General features: G+C 42.2%; 1 protein-coding gene across 1 annotated transcript in view; it reads left to right on the forward strand.

Annotated features, from left to right (window-relative positions):
* Nucleotides 1–17,401, forward strand: part of LOC309628175 (uncharacterized protein) — a gene marked incomplete at its 5' end in the record, with an annotated part of 34,276 nt that extends 16,875 nt beyond the window's left edge. Inside the window, 2 exons of the transcript XR_014244211.1 lie at nucleotides 3,553–3,633; nucleotides 3,777–17,401. The remainder of the gene's footprint in view (nucleotides 1–3,552; nucleotides 3,634–3,776) is intronic.
* Between the last annotated feature and the right edge of the window lie 4,662 nt (nucleotides 17,402–22,063).

Raw genomic sequence — 22,063 nt, forward strand, 5'->3', positions numbered from 1 at the left:
TTATCTATTTTATACATAGTAGTGTGTATCTGTTAATCCCATACAGTACTTCTAATTTATCCCTCTCCCCCTCCCTTTTTCCCTTTGGTAACCATAAGTTTGTTTTCTATGTCTGTGAGTCTGTTTCTGTTTTGTAAATAGATTCATTTGTATTATTTTTTAGATTCCACATATAAGTGATATATAATATTTCTCTTTCTTTGTCTGACTTATTTCACTTAGTATGATATTCTCTAAGTCCACCCAGGTTGCTGCCAAAGACAACATTTCATTCTTTTTTATGGCTGAGTAATATTTCATTTTCTATATATACTACATCTTCTTTATCCATTCATCTGTTGATGGACACTTAGGTTGTTTCCAGGTCTTGGCTACTGTAAGTAGTGCTGCTGTGAACATTGGGAATGTACCTTTTTAATGCTCTTAACACACATTGGCAAATTACTCCCCAGAAAGATTGTATCTAATCCTTGCCCCAGCAGCATGGGACAGCATCCAATTCTCCACAACATTATCTAATATTTTGTATGAAAGTATCTCTCACTGTTTTTTTGGTTGGAATAGTAATGTGACTTTGCATTTTTATTACATTTTAGGGCTTTCAACAGACACAATAGTACTTCTTTTTCCCCAAGAATAAAATAGTTTAAATTTTCAGATTATTAAAGTAACAAATCTTTATTATAAAAAATGAACATGATAGAAAAGTATAAGTAAGAAAGAAAGTCTCCCAAAATATCACCACTTAGAGATAACAATTGGTCTTTTGGTAAACATCTTTCCAAATATTAATCTCTGCCTATTAATATATATGGACAAAGAGACATCCTTTATTCCCATGGCTAAGTGCTATTTTGAGGTAACGTGGCTTTGCATCTGTACTCCAAAGATTTCTTTGATGCTTCTTTAGTATGCAGAGTTAACTGAAGGTCAGGACCGCAATTAAGGCCTCTTTCTCTCCAAGTGTGCAAGGGCAGGTCTGGGTGGAAGAAGATGTGTTTCTGTTCCACTTTCTTATCTATGTGTAGAATTGACCCTGAAAAGAGTCATGAGAATGTATGAAAAGGTCAGTGGTTACCCTAGCACTTGCTCAGACTTGAAAGGGAAACGGGATAATGCAGATGACTCTGAATTCCCCCCTTTAAAAGAGATGCAGGGTTCCCATGTAAAACTTGTGGTAATCTACCCTCTGCAGCTGCCAATGCAGACACAGTGTTTCCTAAACAGTGGAGGCCCAGGTTCAGGCAGCAGGAGGGCCACCAAATAGGCCAGCTGCCTCACAGTGTTTTGATGAGTCTAACATGTTTTGAAAACTGAAGCCTTCTAGAACTTCCTTTTGCAGTTAAAAATATAGACATGTAATGCCATTTCATTTTAAATGTTTCTTCCCTAATCTATTTGTTATGATAGATTTTTCTTGGCAAGTGTGGTTTTGCCAATGTGGTACTTTCAAAGGAATTCATCTCCCTCCATGACGAGGATTCCTATGCCTAATACTCAGGGTGAATATTTGTCTCTTTGCTCATCATCTGAACACTCTTCCTCTTGTCAGGGAAGCCCCTTCAATGGCAATCAGACACTCTCAGCCAGGACTGGCTTAGCTCCCACCTGCCTCCTTGGCACTGGTGTACCACTGAGCTGTGTAGCTGGATCCACACCCAGCCCTGGAGTCGGCCACACCACATCCCTTCTGATGCCACTTCCCCTTCTCCCAGTCACAACAACCCTTCCAGGCCTGCCGGCAACTTTTATTCCTTCCTGGTTGTGGGGTGGAGTGGACAAACGGAAGAGAGACATTTTTGGATCCTTCCTGGGTTAGCCCGTCCCCACCGACATAGCACAACTCCATTTCCAGTTACAGCTGGCTCAACATGATGGGGTGTGTGTTGATGAGGGGATTGGGGGAAAGCAGGACAGGGATGTCTTCTCCCTGAGGCACATGGGTTCACTTACATGAGAGGCCCACGTTCTCCTTCTGTTGTATCTTAGGCTGATAGCAGAAAATCTGCTGTCACAACACCACCTGGGATTCAGCCCGAGGAGGCTCTGGGAACAAGACTTTTGGGTTTGTGTGTGTGTGTGTGTAGGTATATATGCAGACATTCTGCATGTTATATGGTTCATATTTATTGAGCATGTACTATGTACCAAGGCCATATATTTTATTTCACTAAATCCTCACAGTGACCCCGTGAGGTAGGAACTGAATGTACTATTAATGAACTCCATGTTACAGATGAGGAAACCAAGTCACAAAAAGGTAAAGTAACTTGACTGAAGTCACACAACTAGGAAGTCATAGAGTCAGAATTCAAAACCAGGCAGCCTAAATCTAGCCTGCACTCTTCATTATAACCTACTTTTTTCCTATAAATATTGTCTATTATCACCACTATTCTATATTATAGTTGTCTCAAAACTATCTCAATAAATTTTTAAGTGATGGAATTATTCTCAGATCATCTTTGGTGTATGAGGGGCTTATAAGTGCTTTGCATGCAGATGGGCAAGGCTCTGAATGAGATTGTACAAAAAAAATGACATGATGGTGAAGACAGAAACATGGTGGGGCTACTCTCTCCAAGGCGTTTTCAGCAGGGAAAATTTTTTTTTCACATCTTCTTTCCTTTTATTGAAAAAAATTTTAGAAAATGGCAGTTAATACAGGGCACAAACAAATCAACAGTGGAAAACATAGACAAGATAAAACTAAAAATGCTTTTGGCTTCTTAAATTGGTTAAGAGCACAAAACGCAACAGGCAGAAAGTCTCTTTTAAACAAATTAAAAAGCTGTGGTTTTTTTCCCCAATTTTCCCCAAGTCAGGTATATACATACCCACAAAAATGGTGTGTGAAGGAAAACTGTCAAATACAAGAAGTTGTATTCTGAATTAAGGGAAACAGCTGTTGAAATGGGAATTAACACAGTCATGTCAGCAACAGGTTAACAGTTTAAAAAATCGAGTCTTCAGATGCCAGCAGGGAACTGTTGAATAGCTAAAAACCTTGTGCAGACTCTGGTCTCCAGTTCTTCCCTTCATTTTTCATTCATATTTCCATCAAGAAACTTAGACTTTTTACTGGTCTTTTTCCCCCTATCATTTTAAAGTGATAAGGTTTGTGTATCTCAGTGGTTCTCAAATTTTAGTGTGTCCAAACCACCTGGAGGGCTTGTTAAAAGACACTGGCCCCAGAATTTCTGATTGAGGCCTGAGAATTTGCATTTCCAACCAGTCCCCAGGTGACATTGGTGCCGTTGCTCTAGGGACCACACTTCCAGGAACCACTGGTATAGATCTAAGAAGGGCACTGCAGCTGGAGGCTATCTCTCTTATGGATTTATTTAAATGTACCTGCGGGATCTAGGTATCGTGCCTTCAGTCCTAGATTAATTTATCCCTTTTCATCAGACTCTGATTTATGAAATGATCTAAACTCATCTCTCAGTTGTACACTGGGCCCCAAATTACTTTTGCAATCCTGTATTCGTGTGTTAGACTCTACTTATAACCTACACATTAATCCACTAATTGTTGGTGAACGCTTATTAGATGCCTGGTGCTGTGGAAGATGCTGGCATTGCATATTGAAGAAAACCAAACACCACTGGTACCACAAGAAGCTTACAACAGGTAGGAATCAAATACTATTCAAAAGATAAACATAAAATTCACTTGTGTAAGTGCTAAGAAGGAAAAGGCTCTGTGATATTAAAGTTGGAGGTTTGACTTAGACACAACTCTTAATTTTGATTCTCTTTCTCTTCTATTACTAGGTGGAAACTAAGAAGAATCTGAAAAGTTGAGTCAACACAATTTCCCCAGAGGCAAGGTGGAAGAGGAGAAGAGTCCCACGGCCATGTGTAATAACAGAGATAAGACCAACTTGCTCAGCAGATCAGTTGACCTCTGGTGACCCAGCCTTCTAGGATTATTCCCTATCTCAAGTTCCGGAATCGGTTAGTCATATGGCATCTAGACACATGGAGGTTGTCTAGGAAAGACCTTTGATAATGACATAATGGTGAGATGTGGCCAACTAAATGCCCCCTCCTCCCTCTAAAAGCTGGAAGAATGGCTACATTTGGCAATTTCTTTTTTTTTTCAATTTTTAATTTTTAAAATTTGTTTCAAAGTTAAACCCAAGACACATTGACTTCGTAGGAAGTCCACTGAGAAATGTTTTTCTAGGCTGAACACCTGTTTCCCCTCAGTCTCCCTCAACAGAGCATGTACATGTTAATTACTTTCATTTTCCAATCACTGCTGTCCCACCACTATACCAAGATCACCTAAACTGTGTGTGTTGTATCCTGAATGTTCTTAGTTATACCCTAATTTCACTAACTGCAAAAGATTTTCTGGGATAAACTCCCACTTGAATTCTTTGGCTACTATATTTATAAAATAAAAATAAAGTATCTAAAATTGCAAATGTCTTTTGAATCAGAATCTTATTTACAAGAATTTACCTCACACATATACTTGTATATGTGACAAAGATGAATGTACGTTTTATTGTGGTATCATTTCTATTGACGCACAAAGACTGAAAAAACCTAAATGACCTTTCAACTGAAGACAGGTTATATAATTTGTACTATATCCTTATAAATCATGGAAATCAAAGTTTTAAAAATATGAGGTCCCTCTACATACACATCTACTGTGAAATGAGTTTTAAGTTAATAAGTAAAAAAAAGCAAGATTCAGAACAGTATATGTGGGGACTTCCCTGGCAGCGCAGTGATTAAGAATCCTCCTGCCAATGCAGGGGACATGGGTTCGAGCCCTGGTCCAGGAAGATCTCACATGCCACGGAGCAACTAAGCCCTCATGCCACAACTACTGAGCCTGCGTGCCACAATTACTGAGCCCATGTGTCTAGAGCCCGTGCTCTGCAACAAGAGAAGCCACCGCAATGAGAAGCCCGCGCACCGCAACAAAGACCCAACGCAGCCAAAAATAAATAAATAAATTAATTAATTAATTAAAAAAAAAAGAACAGTGTATGTGGAATGTTCTCATTCATATTAAAAGAGAGGTTAATCTATATCTATCCATCGATCTGTCTATATTCTAATATATTATAGCAGTATTTTCCTCTAGGAAAGGAAGATGGCAGGGTGAGTGTCTCGGACGAGGGGAAGAGTTTAAACTTCCTCAAATCCCATGTGTACTATATGAACATTTTATTATGCCCATGTGTGTTCCTTATACAACTAACAAGAAAGTCTTTTGGTTTTGTTTGTTTGGTTAAGGAAAAAGGGCCTGTGTATACTCCTGGTATACTCTAGCGTGCACAGGGCTCTCTGAGTTTCACAAAGCAGAGGTTACGTTATACGTATAATAACCCTGGTGTATTAGTCTGCTCAGGCCGCCATAACAAAATGCCACAGAATGGGTGGCTTAAACAACAGACATTATCTTCTCACAGTTCTGGAGTCTAGAAATGTAAGATCAGGGTGCCGGCAGGGTTGGTTTCTGTTGAGGCCAACCTCCTTGGCTTGCAGCCAGCTGCCTTCTTGCTGTGTCCTCACATGGCCTTTCTTCTGTACACATGAGGAGAGGGGAGGGAAGGAGAGAAAGATAGATACCTTTGGTGTCTGGTCCTCTTATAAGGACATCAGTCTTATTAAATTAGGGCCCTACCATTATGTCTTCATTTTATCGTAATTAACTCGTTTAAGGCCCTATGTCCAAATACAGTTACTTTGGTGGTTAGGGATTCAATATATGAATGGGGGGGGGGCACCATTCAGTCCATAACACCTGCTAAGTGAATTTCAGAGTGCAGACATATTTCCAAATCAACCTGGCCTTTCTTACATCCAAGAGCCTTCGGTTTGCATTCCTTTTAGCACCAGTAGAAGCAGGCAAGGAGGTAAGAACCAGAGCAAGAGATTGTTGGGGAAGAAGTTGTCTTTAACTCTGGAGCTGATATTGCTCGTGGCTTTCATGTTCTATCATGACCACACCCTGATTCTTGGCATTCTAGGGCTCAAAACCAACAACTGGGGACAGTTGTTGATCACAAACTGCCCCTGATTTCACTGCATCCAGAATATGCAAGATTTGGATTAGCAGATACAAACTATTATATATAAGATGGATAAACAACAAGGTCCTACTATGTAGCACAGGGAACTATATTCAATATCCTGTGATAAACCATAATGGAAAAGAATATGAAAAAGAATATATATATGTATAACTGAATCACTTTGCTGTACAGCAGAAATTAACACAACATTGTAAATCAACTATACTTCAATAAAATTTTTTTAAAAAGGAAAAAAAAGAATATGCAAGACTATCTACAACAAAGTAATTGATGAAATAAAGCAGTTTCCTGAAAGAGTTCGTTGCCTCAATTTTGGAATGAGCTTCCTTTTCTCCACTTTGGACCTTAATGGGATGAAGTCAGTTGCTAAGCATAAAGTTTGAAAGTAATGGAAAGTAATGGTTGAGGCCTTCACCATCTTCCATGTGAATGTCCTTGGTTTTATCAGTGCATTCTAGCCTGTGAACCATAATGCATTAGAAGTCATCTTGTCCCGTATGATAATTTACAGTCTCTGGGGGAGAGAACTTGATTGTCTAAGTGGGCCATGTTTTTGCTTCCAGTGCTTTTCAAAGCATGGGAAGGACACCCCACATGCACAAGAAATACATAGAGGTGAAGGATGAGGGTAAAGAGAGGTCAAAGGGGGAGTCAGAGGTCCATGGCAAGTCAGATGGGTGCAATTGGCCCTGCTTGCAATCCTGAAGTGTTCTGCCACAGCTTTCCAAATCAAGTCTCAGCCTGGTCTACAAGGGCATGCATCTCCCTCTCAGCCCTACCCCCGACATTCCCGCCTCATACTCTATGCTTTGGTAATACGGACCTGTCCGGTTGTTGACATCCAGCCCCTTCACACTGACTCCAGATTCCCTGCCTCTACTCAAGCTGTATCCCCAACCTGAAATTTCCTTTCTACATGTCTTTGATTTGATAATTCTATCTCATCTTTCAACATTCAGCACATGAGTCCTCATCACCTCCGGGAAGCCTCTTTTAGGTCCACAGACGAAGTACCTCTCTTCCAAGCTTCCTCAGCTCTGATCACTTACTCTCTCTCCCCTCTCCCCTCTCCCCTCTTTCCTCTCCTCTCTCCTCTCTGTGTCATAACTTACTTTTGTAAGTTCTAACCAGCTGGCATAGTGCCTGCACACAGTAGGTATTTTTCAAAAACACATTTTGAATTGAACTGTTCAAATTTAATTTATCTGACAAATCTGATACTTGTTTCCAGGGATCAGAAATTTTTCCTAGTTAAACTGGTGATTGGAGGAGACTAGACTTGGGACTAGAGGTGAACACACAACATCGTTGCTCACTAGGAGCTCAGAACACAAAGGTGCCTGCCTGCTTACCTGGAAGTAAAACTGGAGAAACACTTCAAACATGAGCAGTAAGAGAGCAGTTGGAAAGCCAAGAGCTCTTTACTCTAGGATCTGGGTAAATGCTCACTAATTCATTCATTTATTACAACCTCACCTTAAGACAGGCCTGGTACTACCTGCCCAAAATAATACAAAGACTCTGCTCTCCCAGAATTCACCATCTTGTTTGGCTGATCGAAGTGTAAACAAATACAGCTGATCCTTCTCAAGCACTTAAAGTTTATTTTTTTGGGACTTCCCTGGTGACGCAGTGGTTAAGAATCCTCCTGCCAATGCAAGGGACACGGGTTCCAGCCCTGGTCTGGGAAGATCCCACATGCCGCGTAGCAACAAAGCCCACGAGCCACGACTACTGAAGCCCGTGTGCCTAGAGCCTGTGCTCTGCAACAAGAGAAGCCACCGCCATGAGAAACCCGTGCACTGCAACGAAGAGTAGCCCCCGCTCGCTGCAACTAGAGAAGGCCCACGCACAGCAACGAAGACCCAACACAGCCAAAAATAAATAAATAAATATTTTAAAACACTTAAAAAAAATAAAGTTTACTGTTTTGATGGAAAGCACATGAAAAGCAGTGATTTATCTTTCTGCCCATGCCCAAGTATCAGAGAAAATTAACTCTTAGCTAGTGAGTAACCAACAACCCATCATCTCAGCCTATATTGGCTTTAATCTTCTTCATCATTCTTTTCTCAAAATTGAGATTGCAATAGCTCTTTTTTGTATGTTGTCTTAATTTTATTTATTTATTTATTTAATTTAAATTTTTATTGAAGTATAGTTGGTTTACAATGTTGTGTTAGTTTCAGGGGTAAAGCAAAGTGATTCAGATATATATATTCCTTTTCAGATTCTTTTCCATTATAGGTTATTACAAGATATTGAGTATAGTTCCCTGTGCTATACAGTAGGTCTTTGTTGGTTGCAATAGCTCTTAATATGTCCCTGAGGTTAGTAAATTACAATCTTCACTATACTGCATATTGTAAGGAAAATATGTTCTGTCAAAATTTTTGAGAATTTAGACATTTGTGAAGGAGATTTGGAACATCTTTCTGTAATTACTGTGCACTATGATAAGTACATATTTAATATCTTAGGCTACTCCTAGGGAAGGGGGAGACAGGTAGCAGAGGTTTTGTGAGGAAAATAACAAATAAAGCAAAGATCCCATTTTCAGCACGAAAAGCATTTCCTCTGTTCTGTCCAAAAAGATCAGACTCCTAACAAGACTAAGTAATGCAAAGATTGGCTCCTAAAGAGGAGGATTTGCCCCCAGAGTGTGATTTAGGGCTAGCTCTATAATCTAGGGCACACCTTCTTTCAAGGGACGCGTTCTTGACTGCAGAGAATAAAAAATGTAACTGAACCCGACTTTTCTAGCAGGCTCTGGTCCCTGGAAAAGCTCCATGGTGCAGCTGGAGAAAAAAAAAAATAGGCCAGTTGGCAGCCAGGACTAAGGTTGGTGAGATTAAGGGAAAGGAACCTGGACCAAGTCTCTAAATGTTTCTTCATGCCAAGGGCTGACCAGTGGTCTTCAGTGGCATGCTGTACTTTAAGCAAAGCGTCTATGAGAATATTATATTTAAATAAAGCACAGATAAGAAGAGCATTGCTCTGCATCCTACAAAAAATGCCACTTGACCTACTATACTGCAGGAGCATAATGAAAATACTTTGTCTTGAATGGTTTCAACTAGGCAATCTGTGAGTGCATAGCAAGTTGAATGTTGACCTTGAGTTGCGCAAATTTGGAAAATCTTTTGTAAGTTTGTGGAAGTTAGATTTCTTTCTCTTGACAAATGTAATTTTGTGTATGACCATATGTGTAACATTTTTAGTGTTTAAGAACTGACAGACCTGTATACTTTGTTAAAGAGTAAGAAAAGGAAGTACCAACTTTGGTAAGTTCTACTCTTTTTTTTTCTGCTTCTTTTTTGTTTTATTCACTAGTTTGTTGTATTTTTTTAGATTCCATATATAAGTGATATCACACAGTATTTGTCTTTCTCTGTCTGACTTATTTTAATTCTACTCTTAATAATTAAATCAGTCATTGCTGTTTTCCCTTTAGAACAGCCTGTGACCTTGAACAGTACTGAGTTCAGTCTAATATGGTCTCCTGGCTAAAAAATTATCTGTCAATTATCATTGCTTTCAACAGAATCTAAAGGTTAGACTGATTAAATGAAATGTAGTCTGGATAATCAGGTTCTGTGAATAACTCAAATGGTAAATCTGGTTTTCTTTTGAAAATTAATACTTTATAAAATAAAATTTTATTCCTAAAACTGAGCAGAGTCAACTTCATGCCTTTTAATGATGCTTAAAATGTACATCTTAGCAAAACCCATATTTATCCTGAAAATATGTCGACAACTAATGAAGGGATATTTGCAGTGAATGAAATTATCTTTTTCAAACAATTTTTGAGTTTACATGTGGATCAGCTATAAACTCATTCTTTTTTTTCATTTATTATTTTTTTTTATTTTTGGCTATGTTGCGTCTTTGTTGCTGCATGCGGGCTTTTCTCTAGTTGAGGTGAGCGGGGGCTACTCTGTTGTGGTGCGCAGGCTTCTCATTGAGGTGGCTTCTCTTGTTGCGGAGCATGGGCTCTAGGTGCACGGGCTTCAGTAGTTGTGACACGTGGGCTCAGTAGTTGTGGCTCGCGGGCCCTAGAGTACAGGCTCAGTAGTTGTGGTGCACGGGCTTAGTTGCTCCGCAGCATGTGGAATCTTCCTGGACCAGGGCTTGAACCTGTGTCCCCTGCATTGGCAGGTGGATTCTTAACCACTGCGCCACCAGGGAAGCCCGATAAACTTTTTCTTGTTAATCTAACAACAAATAGATTCAAATAAACATACAGCTTAATTGATGTTTTTGATTGAGTTGACTGATTGCTTAAAGCATTTAGCCAAACTGACTTCTTTTGCTATTTAGTAGTCACAACTACTATATTTAAGATTTGATTTGCAGTCTAGATAAGCCAAGAAGCCCAGAATGATCGCCTCGTGATTTTAAAGATGGCTCCATCACAGGGAAAAAATCAGAGGACAAAGTTGGAAGATTGTCTTCTATAATATCTAGAGTACAAGATTTCTTAAGGAGAAAAATCTAGAAGTGCACTATTATATTGCTAAAGACATATTGGATGGTTGCTAACTTCCTTCAAAACTGAAACTTGTGTGTTCATACTTACAGCATGAATGAATGTTGTTCATTGCACAATGAAATGTGCCGTGTGCCTCACGTAAGCAGACTGTGAACATATGATTAATCTCAGCATCCTCTCTGACATGAGGCAGATGATAAATCATGACTAACGAGGGATCCGTTCCTTCTGGTAGTTTTAATACAACAGGGCAAGATGATAATAGGGAAGTAAAAGAGGAAGCCAAATACACAATATATTTTTTAAAAATTGTGCCTTCTGTTTTACGGACTGTACTTTTGGTCTCGTATGTAAGCATGAGAAAGGAAGTATGAGGTGGAATTTGAATCAGCTTCTCTTTTCAACGTTGGTCATTACCTTAAACAAGAGTATTTCTGTGCCTTGGTTCATCCCTCAGCAAGAAGGAGGGAGACGTGAGACAGGAGTGTTACTGGCCTTTCCTGAGTGTTTGTTCTGTGCCAGCCCTGGTTCTGGGTACTTTACCTGTGACATCACTGATGCAGAGCGGCAGGACCAGTAGTAGTGTTAAGGGTGGACCCTGGGAGCAGGGTCCCTGATTGGAGTCCTAGTTCAGCCATTTACTCCTGTGACTTTGGGCAAGTTATCCACTATTCCTACCAACTCACACTCATTGAGCTTTTCCCCTGTACTAGACACTGTATCAAGTGTTTTATTTATTTATTTGGATCCTCACAACATCCTTATCATAAGGTTGTATTATCGTTATTTTGAAGACATTCAAGGTAAAGAGAAGTTAAGGGAGGGAGACTGGTGTAAAGATTAAAATCATCTGGTTCTAGAGCAGCACTGCTCATGTTCCCATCCCAGCTAGACCACTTATTAGTTGTGTCAGTTTAGGCAAATTATTTAACCTCTCTGGAGACACATAGAGCAGACTTTGAACAGTGCTGGGCACATAGGAAAAGCTTAGTGAATGTCAGCTATTATTGTAGTTCAGTGAAATGGCAGGTATCCCTGTTTGCAAGATATATTTACTGCTTGGTTTTGAGTATCCAAGAGATGGAACAGACATCTTGTCTTTAGGACTGTGATTTGAGGCCAGTCACTGTACAGCACACACAAGTATGTGTATGAGGGTATTCAGGGCTGTGCAACCTCTCTCTGATCTGGCTCTATTCCACCAGGAACTCTTTTGGTTCCTCTTTTGGGTTGGGGTGGGGATGAGTGCAAAGGGGAGGGTACCATGCCTTTGTGATGTCTCTCAAGAGCAAACCAGGGCTGCAGTAAGGAGTGTCATTGAGTGTGTGGTTGGTTGTGCCCAAGTCCAAGGCCACCAGCATCGTGACAACTGGAGTGTCTGCAACGTGTAACACACCCAGTGGAAAGAAACCTCATTAACTCAGAATTTTGTTTAGGGTGCTCTTTATTTGTGATCAAAACTTTGAAGCCCAATGGTAGGGACCATAAAATAAATAAAGACATCTGTATCTTATAATACTTAGAGGATCCTTTAACTCAAGATTTGTGAACATGGCAAAAAGATTAGTTTAAATAGGTGGAAACTCTCACTCTTGTAATGACAAATTCATGAAGTATTTATTGATCACAATAAAGTGATGAATAGGGTTTGTGTTTAAGCTCATTTTCAATACTAGTTCTTAAATTTTAAAAAGTTACCTTTAATTATCAAACCAATGAAGCCTCATAAGAGAAGACAGTCAGTATAAGGGCAGTTGTCTTTCTTTTTTTTTTTTTTTAGTGGAACATAAAGAAATTCATTCATGCTTCTCCTTATGAATTGCTACTCTTCCTAAGACTCTTTAATTTTGAAGGAGCTGTCAGCTATGATGGCTGTGGATGAAGAGACTTCTTCCAGGACCAGCCCAGGTCCCCTGCCACTTTGACAAATTTGAAGAGTGAGGTCCTTGGCTTGGCAACCCCTAAAGCCAATGAGCTGCTAGAGACCCACGATCAGGAATGCACTTCCTCATTTCTGTTTGACTTTGCTACTTTTTTCTTTTCCTCAGCCCACCTCTTCTCTGGGTCTGACCCTCAGCCTATTATGACTTAGGTTTGGCCCGAGAACAGAGAAGAATCTTCAGATGGAGACAATAATCTTGGAAACAAAATGGCAACATCATTTGAGCGGTTTCCATGGATCTTCTTTGGAGATAGTTGATTGAGCATCTCCTAAGCCACCTGAATGGTTCAAAACGCAGAGTTCAGTATTTCCTATCTGACTAGGGTTAGGTCTTTATCGAGATCACCATGGCAATCTGTTTTGAAGTATGAAAAGGGCCTGTTTAAGGCCAGCTAATAAAGAGAAGGCACGTCCCCAGGTTTGGCACATAGACTGGTATCTGGTCCTTTCTAAAGACAACACTTTCTGTTTCCAAAGTGAAAATAGATAAACAAATTTTATTTATTTATTTTATAAATTTATTTATTTAATTTATTTTTGGCTGCATTGGGTCTTTGTTGCTGCGCACGGGCTTTCTCTAGTTGTGGCGAGCAGGGGTTACTCTTCGTTGCGGTGCAGCCTTTTCAATGTGGTGGCTTCTCTTGTTGTGGAGCACAGGATCTAGGGCGCGCGGGCTTCAGTAGTTGTGGCTCGCGGGCTTAGTTGCTCTGTGGCATATGGCATCTTCGCGGACCAGGGCTCGAACCCGTGTCCCCTGCGTTGGCAGGCGGATTCTTAACCACTGCACCACCAGGGAAGTCCTTTTCTGTCAAATGTCAGACTATTAATCCTCCAGACGTCCACAGGCCAGAACACTGAGCGTAGACAAGCCTCTCTTCTCTCCGCCACCTAATGACACAAATGGGACACGGAAGCCACATGTGCAACGTCTCTAGGGGCAGAACAAATTGTAAATGACCTGATAAGGATAATCAAATAGTGTATTGAAAAGTTAAAGAATGACTATTCCCCAGAGAGTTAAATGATACTTAAGATTACCTTCACTGTATTTTCTAATGTTAAAGATTACTTTAAAGGATCCTATAAATATAAAAATAGTAAAATAAAATTATGTAAAATAGGGTGAGATTATTCCCTAAAGGTCAGAAAAAATATAAATAAAGGATGAAACTAAATGGCTTCTGGACACTGTTGGCAATGACGAGTTCGTTTCTAGTATATGGGTGCCCTGGAAGGGATGGAGCGTAAAGGAGGGTCTAGAACTGGCTCTTCCCCATCTCATCTCAGTTTTCCTGCTTCCCACCCTCTCTCCCCTACTCCTCCTGCAACAGACAGGATGGGTTTGCGGAGCATCGCCTTAGCTGGAGACCCAGGGTGAGACGGGAAAGGGACCTTCCTGTTCTGTGTGAACAGCAGCTGCAGAGGAGACATCCCTGGTGCCCCTTCTCCTCCCGCCAGGCTGGTGGAGACTCAAGAGAGATGATAGGTGGGGAGTGGCCTTTCCCTCCCTGGGACGAGGTTGTGGTCTGCGTGCAGCTGGGGACGAGGGAGTAGGGAGAGGGGGGAGGGGGACCGCGGCCCTTTCCCCACACTTCTCTGTGCACTGCAGGGGCCTCAACCAGCAGGTTGGTAGGACCTGGAAAAAGCGTACCTCTGTTGCTCCCTCAGGCATTCGCAGAAGCTCCATTAATAGCTCTGGTACCTTTGGCCATCCACTCTCAGAAAAGACAACGAGATTATGTGTGTCAAAGTGCAAAAAGAAATCTAAGCGCATTTACAACATTCCTCTCACCTCCCCTCTATCCTCCTGAAGATTCTTTGCTTGTTCCTTGGCTACCAGGCTTTGGGAATACTGAGTGGAGGTGCCACACTGAAGGAACCAAGGTAGAGGATAGAGCTCTCTCCCTAGGAGAAAGCACAAGAAGGAAAATCTAGGAAGGAGGAGGGGGTTGGGAGGAAGTAAGTCAAACATGAGAGGATATTTGTCTTTCTCTGTCTGATTTACAGATTATATTCCATTAAAAATTATTACAAAATAATGGCTATATTTCCCGGTGCTGTACAATATATCCTTGTTGCTTACCTATTTTATATACAGTAGTTTGTGTCTCTTAATCCCATGTCCCTATGTTGTCCCTCCCCTCTTCCCTCTCCTCACTGGTAACCACTATTTATTTTCTATATCTGTGATTCTATTTCTGTTCTGCATATACAGTTGTTTGTATTTTTTTGGATTCCACATGTTTTACAATCTTTCTCTAAGGAGGCTATTTCTCCACACTGCAGTGAATTAGGACATTGCCTTAAATGAAAGGAGGAAATAAAATACAGGATGGGTACATGGGATCGTGGGCGCATATGGATGACAACTTTCTTCAGCTGTGATGCTTGGAATAGTAATTCTATGCACTTAGCACTTAGTTCTTAGTATACTTCAGATGGAGTTTGGGAAAGACAGTAGACAATGCCCATCTTCTATCCAGAGATTTGCAACGGACATGAACTTTTTTCTTTTTTTATAATATTTATTTATTTTGGCTGTGAAGGGTCTTAGTTGCAGCACGCTGGATCTTCGTTGTGGCATGCGAGATCTTTAGTTGGGGCATGCTGGCTCTTAGTTGCGGCATGCATGCAGGATCTAGTTCCCCGACCAGGGATCGAACCCGGGCCCCCTGCATTGGGAGCACACAGTCTTACCCACTGGACCACCGGGGAAGTCCCACACACAAACCTTTTATAATTCTGCAGTAACCAGAGGTATTCTTCTCAACTAGAAGTCCCATTGAACTCACTTTGGGAAACAGTCTGATCCAGGAGGGACTAGACAGGTTTGTGTTGACATTGAATATATTTGAGGGAATTGAAAACCAGAATCTGTAACCAGAGTCAGAAAAAAAAAAAAAATCTCTGCAGGACTAAATTGCGTTACTTAGAAGATTTGCTGGATGATACTCTGCTTTTCCTTTTAATAGCTCTTTGCTTTTTTATCTGAGTTTTATTGTGATTACTTTAAGAACTTGCTAGGTACCTTGAAAGGCTTCTTTCCCAGCCTCTGGGCTCTCCTGCTGGTTAGGTGCCTCTTCCTCTAACTCAGCAGCCCCAGGGGGATTTCCCCATTTTTCAAGTTGCCTGTTCCTTCTTTCTTGCTTTCTTTACCCAGAGTTTGTTCTGAATGGGTTCTCGCTCATTCTTTCTTACGTGTTACTGAAACCATGCAACCCAGATTGGCACTTTGAACCCACTGTCTTTTTTGTCGTTGTTGAATTTTTTTTTTTTTAAACTTTATATTTTAGGACATCTTTTTAAAAAATTATTTATTTATTTATTTATTTTTAGCTGTGTTGGGTCTTCGTTTCTGTGCGAGGGCTTTCTCTAGTTGTGGCAAGCGGGGGCCACTCTTCATCGCGGTGCGCGGGCCTCTCACTGTCGTGGCCTCTCTTGTTGCGGAGCACAGGCTCCAGACGCGCAGGCTCAGTAGTTGTGGTTCACTGGCCCAGTTGCTCCGCGGCATGTGGGATCTTCCCAGACCAGGGCTCGAACCCGTGTCCCCTGCATTGGCAGGCAGATTCTCAACCACTGCACCACCAAGGAAGCCCTGTTGTTGAATTTTATTTTATTTTTTTTATACAGCAAGTTCTTATTAGTTATCCATTTTATACATATTAGTGTATACATGTCAATCCCAATCTCCCAATTCATCCCACCACCACCATCCCACCCCCACCACTTTCCCCCCTTGGTGTCCATACGTTTGTTCTCTACATCTGTGTCTCTATTGAACCCACTGTCTTTTAATTGTGATCACACACCTGGTCTCAGGACTTAATGAACCTCAGGTTCTTTATGTCTTGTCGCAGAAAGAATTCAGTGAGAGACAAAGTAGGAAGTGGATTTATTTAGAGAGAAACACATTCCACAGACAGACTGTGGGCCATCTCTGAAGACGAGAGGCCTCAAAACATGGGGTGGTTAGTTTTTACAGGCGGGGTAATTTCATAAGCTAACGAGTGGGAAGATTATTCCAATTCTATTGGGGAAGGCGTGGGGATTTCCAGGAATTGGGCCACTGCCCACTTTCTTTTGGCCTTTTATGGTCACCCTCAGAACTGTCATGGCACTGGTAGGTGTGTCATTTCGCATATGCTAATGTATTACAATGAGTGTATAATGAGGTTCAAGGTCTACTGGAAGTTGAATCTTCCGCCATCTTGGACCTAGTTGGTTCTAACCAATTTTTGTCATAGGCTATGTCTTTCTTTTAAAGGTTGTGCCCTGCCCGCTTCCCTCCTGTTTCATTATCTCGGCCTTGGGTCAATTCCAATCCACTGTGACACTCTGCTCTGGCTTCTGGTGCCCAGCTTGGGCAGTGCCACCATCTTCTTTAAGTTTATGGAGGGAATTTGAGGTTCACCGAGATTCTCTGAGCTGTGGAAGGAAGGAAGTGGTAACAGAAGGAACTAAAGCTATCTCGGAAAAACATTGCTGAACATCCAGATAGGTCCACTGGGTCTGTGGATCACAGTTTGGGTCAACTTGAGGGCACTGGAGCCACCCTATCTTCTGAAATACACTCTGTACGCTTGTAGAATGAAAGACTGAAAGCTGCCAGGGAGTCTCAGAGCTGGAAGGGCTGCAGGTAGCAGTCAGAGATTCCTGACTTAGAACCGAATTCACATTCACCACAGGGCAAGACATGTATTCAGAGGTGTTTTTCCTAGTTCCTCTTATTCCCATTTTTTTTTGGATTAATCCCTTCCTTCCGCTTAATATCTATTTATATTTTCCTCACAAGACCACTGAATAAAATTATAGGCTTAAAGAGAGGAAATCAAAGCTTTGGAAACTCTGTGGCTGGGTCACAACAAAGACTCTCCTTGATCAAACCCTAGTCAGGCTCCTCTGAGACAGCTTCTCGACTAAACCTCAAACTTGGTCTATAAAAATGCAGACTCCCCCCCCCAAACCCACACCCCACCCTGCCCCCTGGCCCACACACACTATGAGACTTGAACAGACACTGGCTTAGTTTCCAACAGCTCAAGGCCACATCCTAAGGGTAACTCCAGCTCCCCCTTAAAATGGCTGCTTGAAAAAGCTCAGTGTTGCCAGGAGAATTTACTGTCTGTTCCAGCCCAAACTGGGAATAGGCAGGTAGGCTGCTGAACCCTCCCACTGAGCAGTTACTTTAGAAAGCTTGCAATTATAAATGCTTTCTCTGCCCCTTTGAGACATGAATCTTCTACCACCCAGAACTGACTTTTCAAGGACCTGAGGGCTGTCTCTTTGAGATGCAAACATTCAAGGAGATAAGGTCACTGTCTGCTCCCAGGCTCCTGGGTATCTTTCCTAACTGATATCACGGCCTCCTGAAGAAGTCTGTTTCTCCTCTGCTTAAGCACCAATAGACAGCCCCAGATGGCCTAGTCACGTGGACCAACCCCCTTCCCAGCCCCCAGCGCATTTCCTGAGCACACCTCAGTCTGGAAAGGTCTCCAGCCTTTTGTTTCAGCCAAGTTGAAGTCAGTTCACACTGGAGTCTTTTCCCTATTGCAGTAGTTACTATTGAATAAAATCTATCCTTACTGCTCTAACTAGATTCCAGCTTTGTTTATCCTTGACAGTCAGGGTGTTGTTGGCATTCAGCTTCTCCTGACCTCCATGTGCCCTTGACTTGTTATCATTCCTCCCAGGTTTTCATCTTTCTTTTTCACTGAATATTGGAAGAGCAATGGTCAGATTCTCCTGGCAGAGGATAAATCTGGTTCAGAGGATAAATCTGAAGCATAATAGAGGGTGTGTGATAGACCTTGGCTAGATTATAATCATTAGCATATTATCTGATTTTTTTCTGAATGATTGACTCAAATGTTGGGTAAGACAATAAAAATTCATTTTCTCTTTGCTGTTTCTTTTCCCCTTTCCTCAACCTTTTCTGTTCTTCCTGCTTATCCTTTTTGTAACAGGGTGTAACCAAAATATTACACTGGAGGTCTTAAATTATATTTGATGTATGAAATGAAATGCATTTTCCCGACATAGCTCTGTTATCTAAAAAACTGTGTTTATGTTTTGGTGACACAACCAAGCCAAAGATCAGGAGAAGGAAGGATTTACTACTTGCAGCAGGTAAGAAGAACCCCAGGGATATTTTCCAAATCAGTGTCTCTCCGAATAGCAAAATTCGGGAAGTTTTAAGCTAAGGGTACGTGCATATTAATGAAGGGGCTTGTCAGTTGACAGAGTCCAGGCATTCGTCGACTGAAGTTATGAGGGTCAGAAAAGGTCAATGTCGGGCTTCCCTGGTGGTGCAGTGGTTAAGAATCTGCCTGCTAATGCAGGGGACACGGGTTCGAGCCCTGCTCTGGGAAGATCCCACATGCCGTGGAGCAACTAAGCCCGTGCACCACAACTACTGAGCCTGCACTCTAAAGCCCACGAGCCACAACTACTGAGCCCACGTGCTGCATCTACTGAAGCCTGCGTGCTCTAGAGCCTGTGCTCAGCAACAAGAGAAGCCACCGCAATGAGAAGCCCGTGCACCGCAGCGAGAGTAGCCCCGCCTCGCCGCAACTAGAGAAAGCCTGCGTGCAGCAACGAAGACCCAACACAGCCAAAAATAATAAATTAAAATAAATAAATTAAAAAAAAAAAAGGAAATGTCAATGTCATCATGCGTTAGGTTCCAACTGTCCTGGTGGTTGAGCGCTTCAGGCTAATATTTACCATTGAAACAGAACTGGGAGTCTTTACAACTAATATATTATCTTTACTATTGTAACTTGTCTTGCCTGATAACAGTCCTTTGTTCCTGCATTCTTTTGTTCCCTTAAGATCATTAATTACTGAGACCTTTCCAAGGGCAAGCCTTGTGCCCAGGCTGAGATCACAAAATGGCTTAGGCCAAAAATGGCTTCTCTTCTGTCAAGAAAGCCATGCCTAGTTCTCTTTCTCCAGGGACCCCCTACCCTATCTGCTTACAGCTCTACTTAACTAGAGTAAACCTTCTGAGCTCTAACCATCCCCTTTCCATGCCAGTTCAGGAGAATTGAAGGAAGGCCCAAGGTAGGATATTCCAAGGTCACTGCTCCACTTGAGCGTCAGTGTGACGGCTGATATTGTCAACTGAGGCCAGAAGTGACTTAGTGAGAACCAGAATGTGGGTGGGATGACTTGACTGGACGTCTTGCCTGCCCTAGTGTGGCCCCTTGCAGAAGGAAAACCCCAGAGTTATCACCGAGAAGCTGGAGGGGTTGGGTGAGTATCCTGTCACCCATCTGCAATTCAGTTCAGTGATTGTGGATCTCCCAAATTTCCCTGTCTATACCAACATGCCCATGCACCATTGTGGTTGTCAAGGATAAGCTACCAGGGACTTCCCTGGTGGTGCAGTGGTTAAGAATCCACCTGTCAATGCAGGGGACATGGGTTCAAGCCTTGGTCCAGGAAGATCCCACATGCCGCCGAGCAACTAAGCCCGTGAGCCACAACTACTGAGCCTGCATGCCACAACTACTGAAGCCTGCGCGCCTAGAGCCCATGCTCCACAACAAGAGAACCCATCGCAATGAGAAGCCCGTGCACCGCAACGAAGAGTAGTCCCCGCTCTCAGCAACTAGAGAAAGCCCGTGCGCATCAGTGAAGACCCAACGCAGCCCAAAAACAAATAAATAAGTAAAAGTTTTTAAAAACCCAAAAAACTGGCTATAAACGAAAAAAAAAAAGGATAAGCTACAAGATGGGCATCTCCACCAACCAGACCAGCAAAACAGAGACTGAGGAGTGTAACACCAATGACAAAATCCAAACTTCCATGTGGGACAATATTCTTCAACCAGAAACCCTACGTACCTCCAGGAAATACTGTAGGACATTTAAAAAAGTGTATAGTAAACACTTGGTAAGTGTTAACTATGTTACAGGTACTGTGTTAAACCCTTTATAAACATTATCTCATTTAATCCTCTCAAGATCCTGTGTGGGTAGGTTCTGTTACTACCCTTATTTATAAAGAAGACAGACCTGGGAGAAAGTAAGTAATTTGCCCAAGTGGCAGAGCAAGGACTTGAACTCATAGTGTGATCCCTTCCCACCTCTCTGATTTTATACCCTTACCAGGTCGGCCCTCTCTCTCTCTCTCTCTCTTTTTCAGAGCCCAGGTGGTCTCTTGGTCACCTCACTGAGCTTCTGGCTCTTGCTCCTAAAGCTAAGTACACTCTCTTCTGGCCAAGTACACTCTCTTCTAGCCAAGTACACTCTCTTCTAAGACCTGAGCACATGCTGGTCCCTCAGCCTGGACTCATCTTCCCTCAGATAACACGTGGATTTCTCCCTCCCTTCACCCAGGTCTCAGTTCAAATATCAGCTTTTCGGTAAGGTCTTCTTTAATTCTCCTATCTGTAATGGCATCCCCAACACTTGCCAATTTTTATCTCCCATACCCTGCCTTATGGCTTCTTTTAGCGATAATTTTTTTAGCCAGGACTTCTGCCCCCAACTCCAGCCTGTGACTGGCAACTTAATATCTGCACTTGGCTGTCAGTCAGCTTCCTCAAACTCCCTGAAGTTCTACCCCAAAGGGAGCTCAGATCCCTCAGATCCTGCCTTGCCCCAATCTGCTGTTCCTGCAATCTTCCTCACTTCAGTTAATGGCGACCCTATTCTTCCGATCCCTGGAAGAAAAACCTTAAGAGTCACTTTTCATGTCTTTCCTTTTCTCACACTTCCTACCCAAACTGTCAGCAAATCGTATTCTCTACCTGCAGCAGATATCCTGGCTTCAACCACTTCTCACTGCCTCGACCCCTGCCTCCTGTCCTACTCACCTTCGCTTCTCACCTGAATTATTGCAAGAATCTCCTAACTGATCGCCCTGCTTCTGGCCCAAGTCTCTTTGTTCCCCACAGAGCAGCCAAAGCGATCCTCTTAAACTATTAGTCAGATCACATCACTTGTCTGCTCAAAACCCACCAATAGGCTTCTATCTCACTCCGTAAGAGCCAGAGCCCTCCCAGTGGGCCAGTATCTCTGCACTCTCTGTGCTTCCTTACCTTTCCGACCTCCGAGATAACTGGAATAAATAACTGCAATGTCTGTTGGAAGAATGAATGAATTCACAGCAAGATCTGCTCATTCATCTGTTTGTTATCTGTCTTTCTCCACCTGAAAGTAAACACCATGAATGTAGAGACTTGGCACGTAGTAGGTACCCAATAAATATTGATAAGATGAATGAACATCTAGGCGAACTCAGACTGTCTGACTATGAAGCCATCCGCTTACCCCACTGTACACCACATCGTAAAACAGCCGGACTTTGGGGCTCTCTGCTTTCACGATACACTCCGAACCTTTCCCGCATCATCATTTTTCGCTTCTCCCCGGCAATTTGACACTATATTCCCCCGCTTTCCTCTCTTAAAAGAGATTTCACGGTGTTGTTTCCCTTCTATGCTAATGGTTACCAAACTCAGAATTTCAGGTTCCAGACCTGAATTTTCAAACAGCTGCTGGGATGAAGCCTGGTCCCTGAGAACAAAGTCAAGAAGCTCTTGCCACGTGCCAG

Source organism: Balaenoptera borealis, assembly GCF_965194805.1.
Source record: "Balaenoptera borealis genome assembly, chromosome: 4".
NCBI lineage: Eukaryota > Metazoa > Chordata > Mammalia > Artiodactyla > Balaenopteridae > Balaenoptera > Balaenoptera borealis.